Source organism: Arachis hypogaea, chromosome 20 (assembly GCF_003086295.3).
Source record: "Arachis hypogaea cultivar Tifrunner chromosome 20, arahy.Tifrunner.gnm2.J5K5, whole genome shotgun sequence".
Lineage (NCBI taxonomy): Eukaryota > Viridiplantae > Streptophyta > Magnoliopsida > Fabales > Fabaceae > Arachis > Arachis hypogaea.
The window spans coordinates 6,642,820-6,656,448 of record NC_092055.1 but is presented as its reverse complement, the minus strand read 5'-3'; the positions used below and the strand labels follow the sequence as shown (position 1 = coordinate 6,656,448).

At 34.9% G+C, this 13,629-nt stretch overlaps 3 long non-coding RNA genes across 3 annotated transcripts; all 3 read left to right on the top strand.

Annotated features, from left to right (window-relative positions):
* Window positions 1–2,760: 2,760 nt before the first annotated feature.
* LOC140182863 (uncharacterized) lies at window positions 2,761–4,466 on the top strand. The gene is made up of 2 exons (XR_011879099.1): window positions 2,761–4,106; window positions 4,229–4,466. It is a non-coding gene; the product is annotated as an uncharacterized lncRNA (long non-coding RNA).
* A 766-nt stretch (window positions 4,467–5,232) lies between these two features.
* Window positions 5,233–6,412, top strand: LOC140182703 (uncharacterized). The gene is made up of 2 exons (XR_011878743.1): window positions 5,233–5,420; window positions 5,748–6,412. It is a non-coding gene; the product is annotated as an uncharacterized lncRNA (long non-coding RNA).
* A 1,522-nt stretch (window positions 6,413–7,934) lies between these two features.
* On the top strand, window positions 7,935–10,268 carry LOC140182713 (uncharacterized). The gene is made up of 4 exons (XR_011878771.1): window positions 7,935–8,113; window positions 8,205–8,259; window positions 8,348–8,476; window positions 9,976–10,268. It is a non-coding gene; the product is annotated as an uncharacterized lncRNA (long non-coding RNA).
* The last annotated feature ends 3,361 nt before the right edge of the window (window positions 10,269–13,629 follow it).

Here is a 13,629-nt window from a genome sequence, read left to right as displayed (position 1 = left end):
TGCTTTCCCAACCTGAGACCCTTCCCCTTTTCCTTCTCCTTCCCCAACCTGACACCCTCCCCCTCCTCAACCATACTCTCACACTCACAACGTTAAACACATGGAGCTCTCTTCAACTCTCACTGTCGCCGCCTCTCGCCGGCCTCTATTTTAGTGTCGTGCCGCTCACCCCCTCTCGAACCTAGTCTCTTACACTCAAACACAGTAGAGGCAGAGACAGAGCATAAAGCCTCAACGTTCTCTATCATCGCCGTTCCGCTCGCCAGCCTTCGTTTTGTTGTCACACCACTCGCTAGCCTCCATCTCGTCGCTCGCCGCTCGTCAACCCCTCTCTGTCAACACATCATCTCGTTTCTCGCCGTCACTGTTCGCTTGTGCCTCCCTGTCTAGTCGTCACTGTTACTGCTCATGCATCGGCGATCTTCTCTTATTTCTTCTCTGTCTCTCTCTGCCTCCCTCTTCTCTCCTCTGGCTCGGTTCTCTCTCGCAGCCATGGTGAGTTTTTTTTTTAATTTTTTTAGTTATTTAATTATTATTCTTTAATGTTATGGGTGATTGTTGCAATTGATCCTGTTTCAATATAACAACAATGGTTAATTTTAGCTGTTTTCTATTCTGTAATTATTGTTGACTTTTTTTTGTTGTTACTATTTTTTGTGCTTGTTGCTGTTTAGGTTGATTGATACTTGCTATTTAGGTTGATTGATCTTTTTTATTGATGCTGATTTTTTGTGATATTTTATGTTACTGATTTTTATTTTTATTTTTATGATCTGCTGAAAAAGAAGAAGAACAGAATTAAAGAAGAAGGGATTAGAGTTTTGGAAGGGGATTGTTATTTTTTTTATATAAAATGACAACGTTTTAATAAAAATCAGTCCAGCTTAGCTTTTTAATAGACGAAAAATATTTTAGGGACTATTATGAATTTTGGAGTATAATAATTTAAATATAAATTTGAGTAATTATTAATTTCAGAGATTACTTTAAAATTCAAGTACAATTTTAGAGACTATTTTAAAACTTATTTCGACAAATTGATAATCAGTTGGCATTGTTAACGTGTTTTTATATTAGAATTTTAGCCTGTCATTCTAATCTCCTTTGTAAAAGTTTTCTTATTGTATTAAATGGCATATTAGACTTTTTTATTTGGTAATATATATTAGAAAAAGAGATAGAAAAAGATGAATGAATTTTAATTTGGAAAATATTTTAATTAAACTTTAATTATAAAATAAGATATATATTTTTATTGTTTAATTTGATAATATGTAAAATGTAATAAACAAAAATAATAGATTAAGATAATAGAAAAGAATAACAGATGATATATATATATATATTTTAAGGTAAAGTTGAGAAATTAACATACTGCTTGCCTTATTCTTTTCCTTTTTAGCACAATACCACCCTTTTTATTATTTTATTATTAGGAAATCTTTTTAGAAAGTGTTTATTTATTAAAATAAAACAACTAGAGATTTTGCAATTGAAAAAAAAAACTAGCTAAAAAATATGATTTTTATGGGAAATTTTGTAATCCAATTGATCGACCACTAATATATAAATATTATTAAAAAAATTCTAAATAAAACAAATTCGGAATCATAGAAAGAAAATTAGTCTATCCATAATAGAAGAGGAGATGAGATCATATGAAAAATGTAACCGATTCTTTCCTTTGTTTGAGTTACTGGCCATCCGTATATATATATATATAGTCTTATTTCACCTCCGAGAAACGAAAGAAAACGTCCATCTCCAAATTTAACTCAGACGTAGCTCGTTTCTTTTGGGGTGTGAAGCCGTGTCAAACCAAACTACCCAACAAGCATTAGCTCTCCCTGAAAAGGAGGCGATCCAGCCACACCTTTCAGTACGGCTACCTTTTTACGACTTCACTCCAGTCACTAGCCCTGCCTTCGACATCCCCTCCTTACGGTTAAGGAAACGACTTCGGGCATGGCCAGCTCCCATAGTGTGACGGGCGGTGTGTACAAGGCCCGGGAATGAATTCATCGCCGTATTGTACACACCCGGGAATGAATTCATCGCCGTATATATATATAAAATAGAAGATAAAAATAAAAAAGAGAACAATAATAAATTAAGAGAAAAAAAAAGAGTGAAAAAAAATTCTTTAATTTTATATAAAGAAAAGTATTTTAATTATAATAAGATATTGGCAAGTACATTTTAATGATCAAATTAACAATATACCACGTAAATAGTGGAAAATAAATGACCAAAAAGTATTTGAAAAAAAAAGCTATTTATTTATGATATCTTCTATTTTTCTAAAACGGTAATACTAAGTTATTCATTTGACATAACACTCATAATTATATAATAACTATAATTATATATTTTTATATTAAAATTAGATAATTATTTTAATAATAATTATTAAAAATTAAATATGATAATTTTAGATTGTTTGAATTAATTTTTTATTTTCTTTTAAATATTATTATTTTTGAAAAGCTAGTAACAAGTAAAAACCTATAGTGAATGAACATGCCAAGAGCTTAATAATTCAAATAAAACCTATGATCCTTGAAGCATTAAAAAAAAAAAAAGTTGTGTACATACAGCCGAATCAAAACTAAATGTCTCATCGTTATTATCATTGGTTTTACCTTATTAGACTCTTGCATTGGCTCGATGATTATTCCATTCTAATAATTAATAATTTAATATTTATATTATTTATACAATTTGTTTCATTTTGTTACTGGCCTTTTGAACCTCCAATAAATCATTGCATGGTTATTATATATATCCATGAATCGAACACTAAACACAATGACATTTAATTTTTGCAATCATCGAATTTCTTTTCCCTAATTTAGAGCTAAGAGAATGAAAAGGTTGTTGAAGATTTCGTTGATGGTAATAAGTTTCGTAAGCATTATTCCATCGTGCTTATCGAGTCAAAATTTTCCAATGGAGTATCTTAAAGGTCATAATGCTGCACGTGCTAAAGTTGGAGTTAAGCCATTGAAGTGGGACAAACAACTAGAATCACTTGCTCATGAGTTTGTGAATGAACATATTGCAGATTGTTATGGAATGTATATACCTCATCATTTTGGTAGTAACTACGGCCAAAACATTGTACATAATCCGAATCGTGTTTCAGCAGCATCTGCAGTGGCCACATGGGTAGCACAGAAACAAAACTATGAGCCCAAATCTAACAAATGCATTGATGGTAACCCTGCCAGTTGTCATTGTTACGTTCAAGTTGTTTGGGGTGCATCAACTTATTTAGGTTGCGCGAGAGGTGACTGCGACAATGATGAAGGCACCCTTATTACTTGTTATTATGATCCTACCGGCACCTTTCCAGCTCAACGCCCCTACTTAGTGCATTAATTAGGAGCGTTTATGGGTAATGTAAAATTGGGTTTGTTTTTATTCAGATTTGATTAAATATATATTGGTTCTATTTTTTAGATTTTAATTCGATTTTAAATCTAATAAAATTTAAATATTTTCAACAAGTATGATTAAAAATAAATTATATCTCTGTTCTCTCCTTATTTAAGTGAATGCTCATTAGCTCAGGAGTTTGTGTTGGAAAATTTACTCGTAATTAATGAGACTAAGCTTATATTTATGCAGTATAATTGAATAGTTTTGCAGGATTCTGGCTGAAGTTGAAAACCTTGCTGCTAATTGTAATGAGACTAAGCTTATTTTCTTAATTTTTCTTTTTCGTTTCCTTAGAAATAAGTTGGCTTATTAGTCAAGGCAATCAAGTTTATGTATCTAACTTACTTGTATATGTTCACTTTTAGTTGTTAGAATTCCTTAGTTATTTTTCCGTATTTCAGATTTTGGCATCGTACCTCGTTAAACTTCATGCAAAATGTAGTTAATGAAAATCAGAGTCCTGTAATAGTTATTACCAAAGGATGCCAGGTGAATTTTTTCAGATGATAGTTTATTTAATGCTTTATTGTCATAATGAGTTCTTTCTTATTCCTTCCTCCAGCTACTTGGAACTTCTCGCAAATGCCTTGGACCGTGAAAATTGGTCACTGGTTCAATTCATGTCATCTTCTTACAGTGGATATGACACCTCCAGCTTGCAACAAGTAAACAACTAAACTATTCCTGGTTTTACCATTCTTGTGACTGTTGCTCTAGAATATTACATTACAATTTGCAATTCAGTGTAGTACCACTAACGATTAGCTCAAGAAATTATCTTTTGTAGGTAAAAAAGTTCACAAATCTTCCAGAAACAATTATGTATGATCTAAGGGAAGGAAGTTTAAGAGGGCTAGAGGAAGGAGGAACAACAAAGGAAATAGAATTTAAGTTGTATTGTTTCTGTATTTTTTTTCAATTTTTAGTTTTGGAATTCAAACTCGAAATTTATTTTGTATTTGAGTATTAGTTTTTTAATGTATAAAACAATTATCGCAAAAATTATGTCACTAATTATTGTTTGATTTATGTTGTACTAAAAATTGCATACTATATTTGAAGGTTTTGTAATAAAAAAGGATTAAAAATTTATATTTTGCAGGCAAAAATAAGAAAAAGGATTTTTTTTTTATTTTATAAGGCTATTGCCACGCTTTTAAAGTGTGGCCGTATAACTGGCTATCGCCACGCTTTAAAAAGTGTAGCCATATCTTTTCCTATCGGCACGTTTTTAACGAGTACCCAAAACAAACATTCTGGGACGTTTTAAAAGCGTGGCGATATGTGCACTTTTCGATACGCTTTTTAAGCGTACCTATAGGTTAAAGCGTGGTAAGAGATGAAAGCGTGCCAACAAAAAAAGCGTGCCGATAGATCGACAAAAGTGTGGCGATAGAACAACCGGCACGCTGGCAGATGTGACCCTTTCAAAAGCGTGCCGAAAGTTCAAAAAGCATGGCGAAAAACTATCGGCACGCTTTTTGGCACTTTTCGGCACGCTTTTAAAGCGTGGCAGAAAGCCTATTTTCTTGTAGTAACAAAATGATAGAATAAAATGAAAACATCAACATATTTTAAATGTTACAAAAGTTCTCATATTTCAATCAAATTTATTTTTTACTTTTTGGTCTTATGCTATCAATCATGTTAATTACTTAATAAATCGAATTTTATCTTTCCTTTTAAAATTTAAAACTCCTTTTGAAAGTATATTTAGTAGCCAAGGGTTTTACTCAGACAAAAAGGGTTCATTTTTTAGAAACTTTCTCCTCTTTCGTCAAGCCTGTTACTATCTGCATTGTTCTTGCTCTGACTTTAATATTCAAAAATGGCCCATTCAGCAACTGGACGTCAACAATTGCCTTTTGCACAAAAATTTTTTTGAGGTTGTTTTTATATATGGAGCTTCCTCCTGATTTTTCATTTGACCGAACCAACCAAGAATCTCTATATGGTCTTCGGCAATCCAGCCAAATGTGGTATGAGAAGCTTTCTATTTTATTAATCTCATGTGGATATTAACAAACCTTATTTGATTATAATTTTTTTATTAAGATTAAAGACAAAGAAATTACAATTTTATTGATACATGTTAATGACATTGTACTCACTACTAACTCAGTATCTAAAATGGCAAAAATAAAAAAGATCTTAAATGATCATTTTAAGATTAAAAATTTAGAGACATTGAAATATTTTCTTGATATTGAGGTTACTCATTCTAGTACTGGTATATCTATATCACAACATAAATAATGTTTGAATATTTTGTCTGATTGTGGCTTTTTTGGTGCCAAACCTGCTAGAATTTCAACGGACAGTACTACCAAACTGTCTGAGGATGATAGCCTTTTCCTCTAACAACCGTTTGTTATCTAACCATCACCAAGCCAGATATCACTTATTACGCCACTTACTAATTGAGGCCAGATATCACTTATTACGCCACTCACCAATTGAGCCTGTTTATGATAACTCCAACTTAGAATGAAGCACTACAAAGCAACTCTTCGGGTTCTCTGGTACCTTAAGAATGGTTCAAGCAAAGGGTTTTTCCTCTCTAGAGATCCAACTCTTCAAATTTTTGGCTTCAGTGATTCTAACTGGGAAGACTGTCCGGATACTTGTCGTCCAGATCTTGGATAACTCTCTTATTTCTTGGGTAACATAAGATGTGAGCTTTTATGGATATTAAATTTGATGGTTTTCGTCATATTTCATGTGACTATTCTTTTGTTTTATTATGCGACAACCAAAGTGCTATTCATATAGCTGTCAGTCCAGTTTTTCATGAGTGTACAAAGTATTTAAAAGTCTATTGTCATTTGGTCCATCAAAAAGTAGAAGAGAATTTTATGAAGTTACTTTCAGTTCTTTCTTCTGGCCAACTTGTCGATATATTCACTAAGTCTCTCCCAACTAAACTGTTCTATATTAATTTATTCAAATTAAAAATTATTGATCTATACCATCTTCCAGCTTGTAAAGGTATATTGAACCAATTATCATAATCAATCCAATAGAATTAGACTGAAGATCAACAATCAGAATAATTTTTTTTTTTCATGCTTTTTTCTGTTTATTCTAGAGTAAAGTAACTCATCTTTTTTTTAAGATAAGATTCATTTTTTAGATTTATTTATTTTGATTTAATGAGCTGTATGGTGTTAGCTTTTTCTTCTTGTATATATTGAATTGTTGTAATCATTGAGATATAAAAAGAATATACAGTTCTTTAATTTTTCATACAACCTTGACTTCTTTATTTTTAAATTCTTGATATTAATTACCAAATTAAACTCATTGCTTTCTTCACTAGATTTAATATAAGCGCATATTTCACTGAGATTGTTGGCCTTGTAGTTCTTTTTATGATTATTTTACTTTAAATGGTGATTGTGCGCTCCAAAGGCTTTTTGCCTTATGTACTGAGTACCTTTTCATGAAACAATTTTTTTTTTAAGAGAAAGTATGAGAAGCCAATGTATATAGTGTACAATGTGTATAATGAGAATAAAAAATAAATTAAAATTAAATTTAATTAGTTGCATGATTAATTAATTTCTAATAATAACAATATTTCAATTTAAAAAAAAAGGCAGGATTTGCACAAAACCATTTCACCACTCTCACCATTTTCTCTTCATTTAAAGGGAGTCAAAATTAGGTTTTTCTCCTTCTCCCAACGATTCTGCTGCTAGAGTCCACTTAGTCACGTTGCCATCTCCGAACCAGTTCCGACGACACCGCGCTGTATCGAGAAGTCGCACTTCACCTGGAGCGCTGACAACCCTAGCCCACACGAAGCCAGTTCCAGCATCGTCGCTACCGCTCCCTCGCGTCATCGCTAACTCGTTCCCTCGTACCGTCGCTGCCCCTCGCTGACCCGGTGCCCATCATTCTCTACACGAAGCAACGAAAATCACAACCAGGTTCCACCGCTTGTGCCCCGGTTCCTAGGTTTGTTTTTTTTATTTAAACTGGTATTGGAATAAAGCTTACGAAATTTTCTAATAAAAATGGAGAATCCAGAATTATAGTGGTAAATTATTAGAATGAACTTGGTTAACAAGTTAAGCTTTCAAGTTAGCAAATCGTTTCATAGTCCGTACTTTCTTTGGGTTTTTAAAGTAATCTTACTATTTTTATCACCTCAATGTGCAGTCCATTAGTGCACTGAATTCTTGGTATGAAAAAGTGCTTGAAGAAAAGTCTTGTGGCGTCTTATTCCAAATTCACCACTGATGCTGTAAACCCCGATTAATTAGTAGATAATTAGTCAGTAAATTAGTTTTTAATAAGAAAGATTAGAAATATAAATATTATATTAAATTAGGTAGAGCTCATCGAAACGAGAATTTTGACACTAATTTTTAAAAAAACGGTCCAAAATTGGACCAAAAAGACCGAACCGGTTGAACCGGACTCAAACCGGGCTGTCGGTCCAACCGGACCAGCTTTTTTAAGTGAGCCCAAAGCCTTTCTTCCCCTTTATTTTAACAGAAGCGTAGTTGCAGCATGTAAAGGGGAGGGAAGAACGAAAACTTCACCGAACCCTTACGACAATCTTTCGTACGCCGTAACTTCTCCGTCCGAGCTCCGATTGCCACACCGTTTGCGGTCACGCGTCCACTGCGTCAAGCTCTACATTTTTATTGGAACAATTTTATAGGTAACTTGCTATTTTACCTCAGTCTCCTCTTTCCTCCCATTTTCAAATTTTGAGTGGGAAGATTGAATTTCTTTGATTTCTGATGTTTTAGGATCCAATTAACTTGAGGGAAATGTTCACTCTTGCTTATGTAAAGCTTGGGTAAGGTGAGGATATGATAATTCTATTTTATTTTCATTAAATTTGAGCTTTAAGTATTAAATTGGATATATATGTGTTACAAATGTGTATTAGGTTGTGAATAAATAATTGGAGCTTGAAATTGTGAATACTGGAACTTGGAGGAAGTTGATTAGTTGAATTTTGAGGGGCTGCCTTGTTTTTGAATAAATAGCTTTGGTCGTTACGTGGAAATTGGCCAAGGTATGGTTTAGGTTTCTTGCATTTAATATATAATATTCTGTAAAAACTTAGGTTAGATGATCATAGGATAAGTTGAAATGCAGGTGTATGTTTAATATTTAGTAATTTGTCGATGAATATATTTGGTTGAAGTTTATTGGATAATTAGTTATTAATTTTGGATGGTGAATGTTGTTATGTTAATTTGGAGAGAATTATGGTTGAATGTTATTATTGATGAACATGGTTGGTTTGGTGTTTGTTGATTAACTAATGATTTGAGGAATTATTGATTTGAGGTCTAACTATTGTGGAGGTTAAAGTGATAATGAGGTATTTTGGTTAGAAGCCTAGGATTAGTGAACTATGATCCTTAGTTGAATTTTGGTTGTTGGATTTGAATATTGTATGAGTACAATTGTTGATCTAAGGTAGATTTATTGTGGTGACTGTTATGATAATGAGGAAGGGTATGTTGAATTGAAAAGAATGCAGGTTTGGACCCGAAAAGGGTGGCAAAGTTCGAGTTTTAGAGGAGATGCTGCCGAAATTTTATAAAAATTAGAGATTTGTTTATATGATTATTTAAAAAGATTTAGATTCAAAGGCTATATGGTTTGATTTAAAGTTATTAAGAAAATGAGCATGCTTTAAGTTTGATTCATTTAGAAAAGAATGAATTATATTTTGAATTCGAACTATTGATGGACGGAATGGGAGGTGTGATAATGAAGGAAAAAGATTGAATATGATTGATGTATGATGATGAATGAGATGCGATTGAGAATGATGTGGATGTTGATGAATTATAATTGAATTATTTATATGGCTTGAATAATTTAAGGATCTGAGATACGAGGTTCCCTGGATTAAGTGCCGTGGCTTGCCACCACGTGTACCAGGTTGAAAACTCGATACTCTGTTGACCCTACGACGTAAGTGTGACCGGGCACTATATAAATTCCCGGGAATGTTACCCCCATTGAGTAATATTGATTATTTGAGATAAAGCTATGCATAGACTCTTGGGGATGCACGTCGGGGGACAGTCTAAGGACAATTCAGACTTGTCGGGTTGGCTGGATAACCGACAGATGAGCCTCATCAGCCATAGGACAGGCATGCATCATATGCATAATACTTGAATTACTTGCTTGTGCTTTAATTGGGTGTGCCTATATGTATTTGCCATGTTAAATTTGTATTTGTTACCTGCAGTAATTGTAACCTTCTTTGCTTGTCTTTATCTGTCTATTTGTCTGTGAAAATGCATGATGGAGTTGGAGGTATGGAGGAATGGTAGTATGGGACTTAGATTTAAGGTTAAATTAAGTTAGGTTTAAATATTCTTAGAAAACCACCTCTTATGGCTTCTATTTAATACTTTAAGCTCTATAATCTGAGTGTCAGCGTTCTAGGATTGCCTCTGGCATTCCAGGATCTTATATATTATGTGTGTGGAACCTTTACCATACTGAGAACCTCCGGTTCTCATTCCTTACTATGTTGTTGTTTTTCAGATGCAGGTCGAGAGGCACCTCGTTAGGCATCTGGACTCTCTTAAAGCGGAGTGGTTACTAGGTAGTTTTGTTGTACAGTGATGAATATATATGTACTTAGCTTTCTCTCCGCATAACTTATTCTTTTTGATCCTCTTAGAGGTTTATGGAGAGGCAGGACTGTGTATATGTACTTTTGGATTTTGGATATGTATGTACATATGTGTAAATATTCTCCGGCCAGTCTTGACTTCGCAGGCTGAGTTAAGAGCTTGTTATTTTTTATCTTTGGCACTCTATTCCTACTTCTGTTATCATATGTTTAATAGTTATGGTTTCCTTAGCACGCAAGTTAACTCATTCCTTGAGCGTTGCGCTTTTATTTCGCAATTTTTATTTCCTCTATTCTTCAAGGCTCCTAGCATATTATAATTCTTCTGCTATTATATATATACATTTTATTTTAGAGGTCGTAATACCACACCACATCTGTTTTACGACTTAAGCGTAAAGCTCTGTGTGGTAGGGTGTTACATTATGGTATCAGAGCAGTTTGTTCCTATAGAGCCTGAAAGACGGACTGATTGTGCTTCTGTGCATTCTCTGTATATGTATTTATGTGCTATTAGGATATCTGACTGATATATATGGCATAAACATTTGTGAGCATGCATTTGGAACTTAAAGCATTAGACCTGCGATATTAAGACTGATCAACTTAATATCACTTGTTTAATGTGTATGAGAACCAGATGTCGACTCGCGGACGTGATCGCGGGTGAGATGGAGATAGAATATACATCGTTACTCTTTGCCCTGTAGGGAATGGTCCAGTAGACTTTATGGCTGCTCTGGGAAATATGGCTGTGGCTATGCAGGCAACAACTGAGGCACTGGTAATCAGATAAATCAGGGTAATCATGGTAACAATAATGATGAGGACGGTCCTATGACACTTGCTACATTTTTGAAAGTTCGCCTTCCGACTTTTAGGGGAACCTCAAATCCTACTTATGCAGATAATTGGATTCAGGCTATGAAACGAGCATTGCAGGCCCAACAGGTTCATGAGGAGCAATGTGTTGAATTTGGAACTTATCAACTGCAAGGTGAGGCTCAGTATTGGTGACAGGGGACACGATGTATCCTGCAGGCAAGTGGCACTGTGATAGTCGGGAGATTGGTTATTTAAGAATCCTATTTTGCTTGATTGTTTTGAGAAGTCAGTATAGTTTATGCCGGAAAGGTCAGAAGTGCCAGTTGTGGTGAATAGTTACTATTTGAACTCTATGATAGTAAACTGTTCTAGGACTGAATGTCAAGGTATTATGTTATTAAAATGTAGGAGTGTCATGTGATGATCAGAGCTCAGAGCAGATTCCAATTGTAAGTGAATTTCCAGATGTGTTTCCGGATGATATTAATGAATTTTCACCTAACTGAGAGGTTGAGTTTGCAATTGAATTAGTGCCTGGAGCCAGTCCAATTTTGATTACTCTTTATAGGATGTCACCTTTAGAAATGACTGAACTGAAGACTCAGCTGGAAGATCTGTTGGGTAAGCATTTTATCCGACCAAGTGTTTCTCCGTGGGGAGCGCCAGTGTTACTGGTAAAGAAGAAGGATGGAAGTATGCACTTGTGTGTCGATTATCGGCAATTGAATAAGATTATTGTGAAGAATAAATATCCACTACCTAGAATGGACGACCTAATGGATCAGTTACAAGGTGCAGGTGTGTTTTCTAAGATTGATCTGCGATCCGAGTATCATCAGATAAGGGTTAGAGATGAAGATATTCCAAAAACTGCTTTCAGAACACGTTTTGGTCATTATGAGTATACAGTGATGTCTTTTGGGTTAACTAATGCCCCAGCAGTATTCATCGATTATATGGGCAGGATTTTCTGACTGCATCTGAACAAGTTTGTTATTGTCTTCATTGATGATATTCTTGTTTATTCTAAGACTGAAGAGGAGCATGCTGATCATTTGCGAACTGTGCTACAAATTCTGAGAAACAGGAAGTTATACGCTAAGTTATCTAAATGCGAGTTTTGGAAGAGTGAGGTAAAGTTTCTCGGTCACGTGGTGAGTAAGCAGGGAATAGCCATGGATCCTGCTAAGGTGGAAGCAGTAATGAATTGGGAGCGACTAACTTCAGTGACAGAGATCAGGAGTTTTCTAGGTTTGGCGAGATATTATTACAGATTCATTAAGGGACTTTTATAGCTCGCCTTACCTTTAACTAAGTTGACTAGGAAGGATACGCTTTTTATTTGGACCCAGAATGTGAAGAGAGTTTTTGAGCAATAAAGCACAGATTGACTACTGCACCCGTGTTAATATTGTCTGAACCAAGTGAGCCATTTGAAGTGTACTGTGATGCATCGATGAAGAGCTTGGGGTGCGTTCTGATGCAGCACCAGAATGTTGTAGCATACGCCTCACGGCAATTAAGGCTATGAGATGAACTATTCGACACATGATTTAAAACTTGCTGTTGTTGTGTTTGCTTTAAAGATCTGGAGGCACTACCTCTATGGCGTTAAGTTTCATGTTTTCTCAGACCATAAGAGTTTGAAGTATCTTTTTTAGCAGAAAGAGTTGAATATGCGTCAGAGGAGGTGGATGGAGCTTCTGAAAGATTATGATTTTGAATTGAATTATCATCTAGGAAAAGCGAACATTGTGGCGGAGGCTTTGAGTCGGAAGTTTTTATATGCAGCTTGGATGATGCTACGGGAAGAAGAATTACTAAGGGCATTTCAAGGTTTGAATTTGGAAATTAGAGAAGAATCTGGAATTTTATGTTTGAGTCAGTTGCAGATTTCAAGTGATTTTAAATCACAACTTCTGAAGGCTCATCGAGACAGTGAAGCATTACGTAAGGTATTACCAGCAGTTGAACAAGGAAAACAGTGAAGAGTGTCAGAAGGACAGGATGGTTTGTGAAGGTTCAAGAACTGGATTGTTGTGCCAGATATTGAAGACCTGGAACAGAGTATCTTGAAGGAAGCTCATAAGAGCAGATTTTCAATTCATCTATGGAGCACTAAAATGTATCAAGATCTAAAAGCAATGTTCTGGTGGTCAGAAATAAAGAATGATGTGGCATTGCATGTGTCTAAGTATTTAACACGTCAAAAGGTTAAGATTGAGCATCAGAGACCATCAGGGACCCTTCAGCCTTTAGAGATTCCACAATGGAAATGTGAGAGTATCGCAATGGATTTTGTGATAGGGTTGCCTAGAACCCGATCTGGTTGTGATGCTATTTGGGTAGTTGTGGATCGACTGACAAAATTAGCTCACTTTCTTCTTATCCGAATAAGTTGCACAATTGAGGAATTGGCTCGAATGTATATCAAAGAGATTGTCAGGTTGCATGGCGTGCCTTCTACCATTATATCTGACAGGGATCCTCGCTTTACATCAAGATTCTGGGGAGCTTTCCAGCGTGCATTTGGGACTCAGCTAAGCTTGAGTATTGCGTATCACCCTCAGACAGATGGTCAGTCAGAAAGAACTATTCAGACCTTAGAAGATATGCTAAGAGCTTGTGTTTTAGACCAGCCGGCGAGCTGGGACCGGTATATGCCATTAGTAGAATTTGCTTATAATAATAGCTATCATGCGAGCATCGGAATGGCTCCATATGAGGCTCTGTATGGC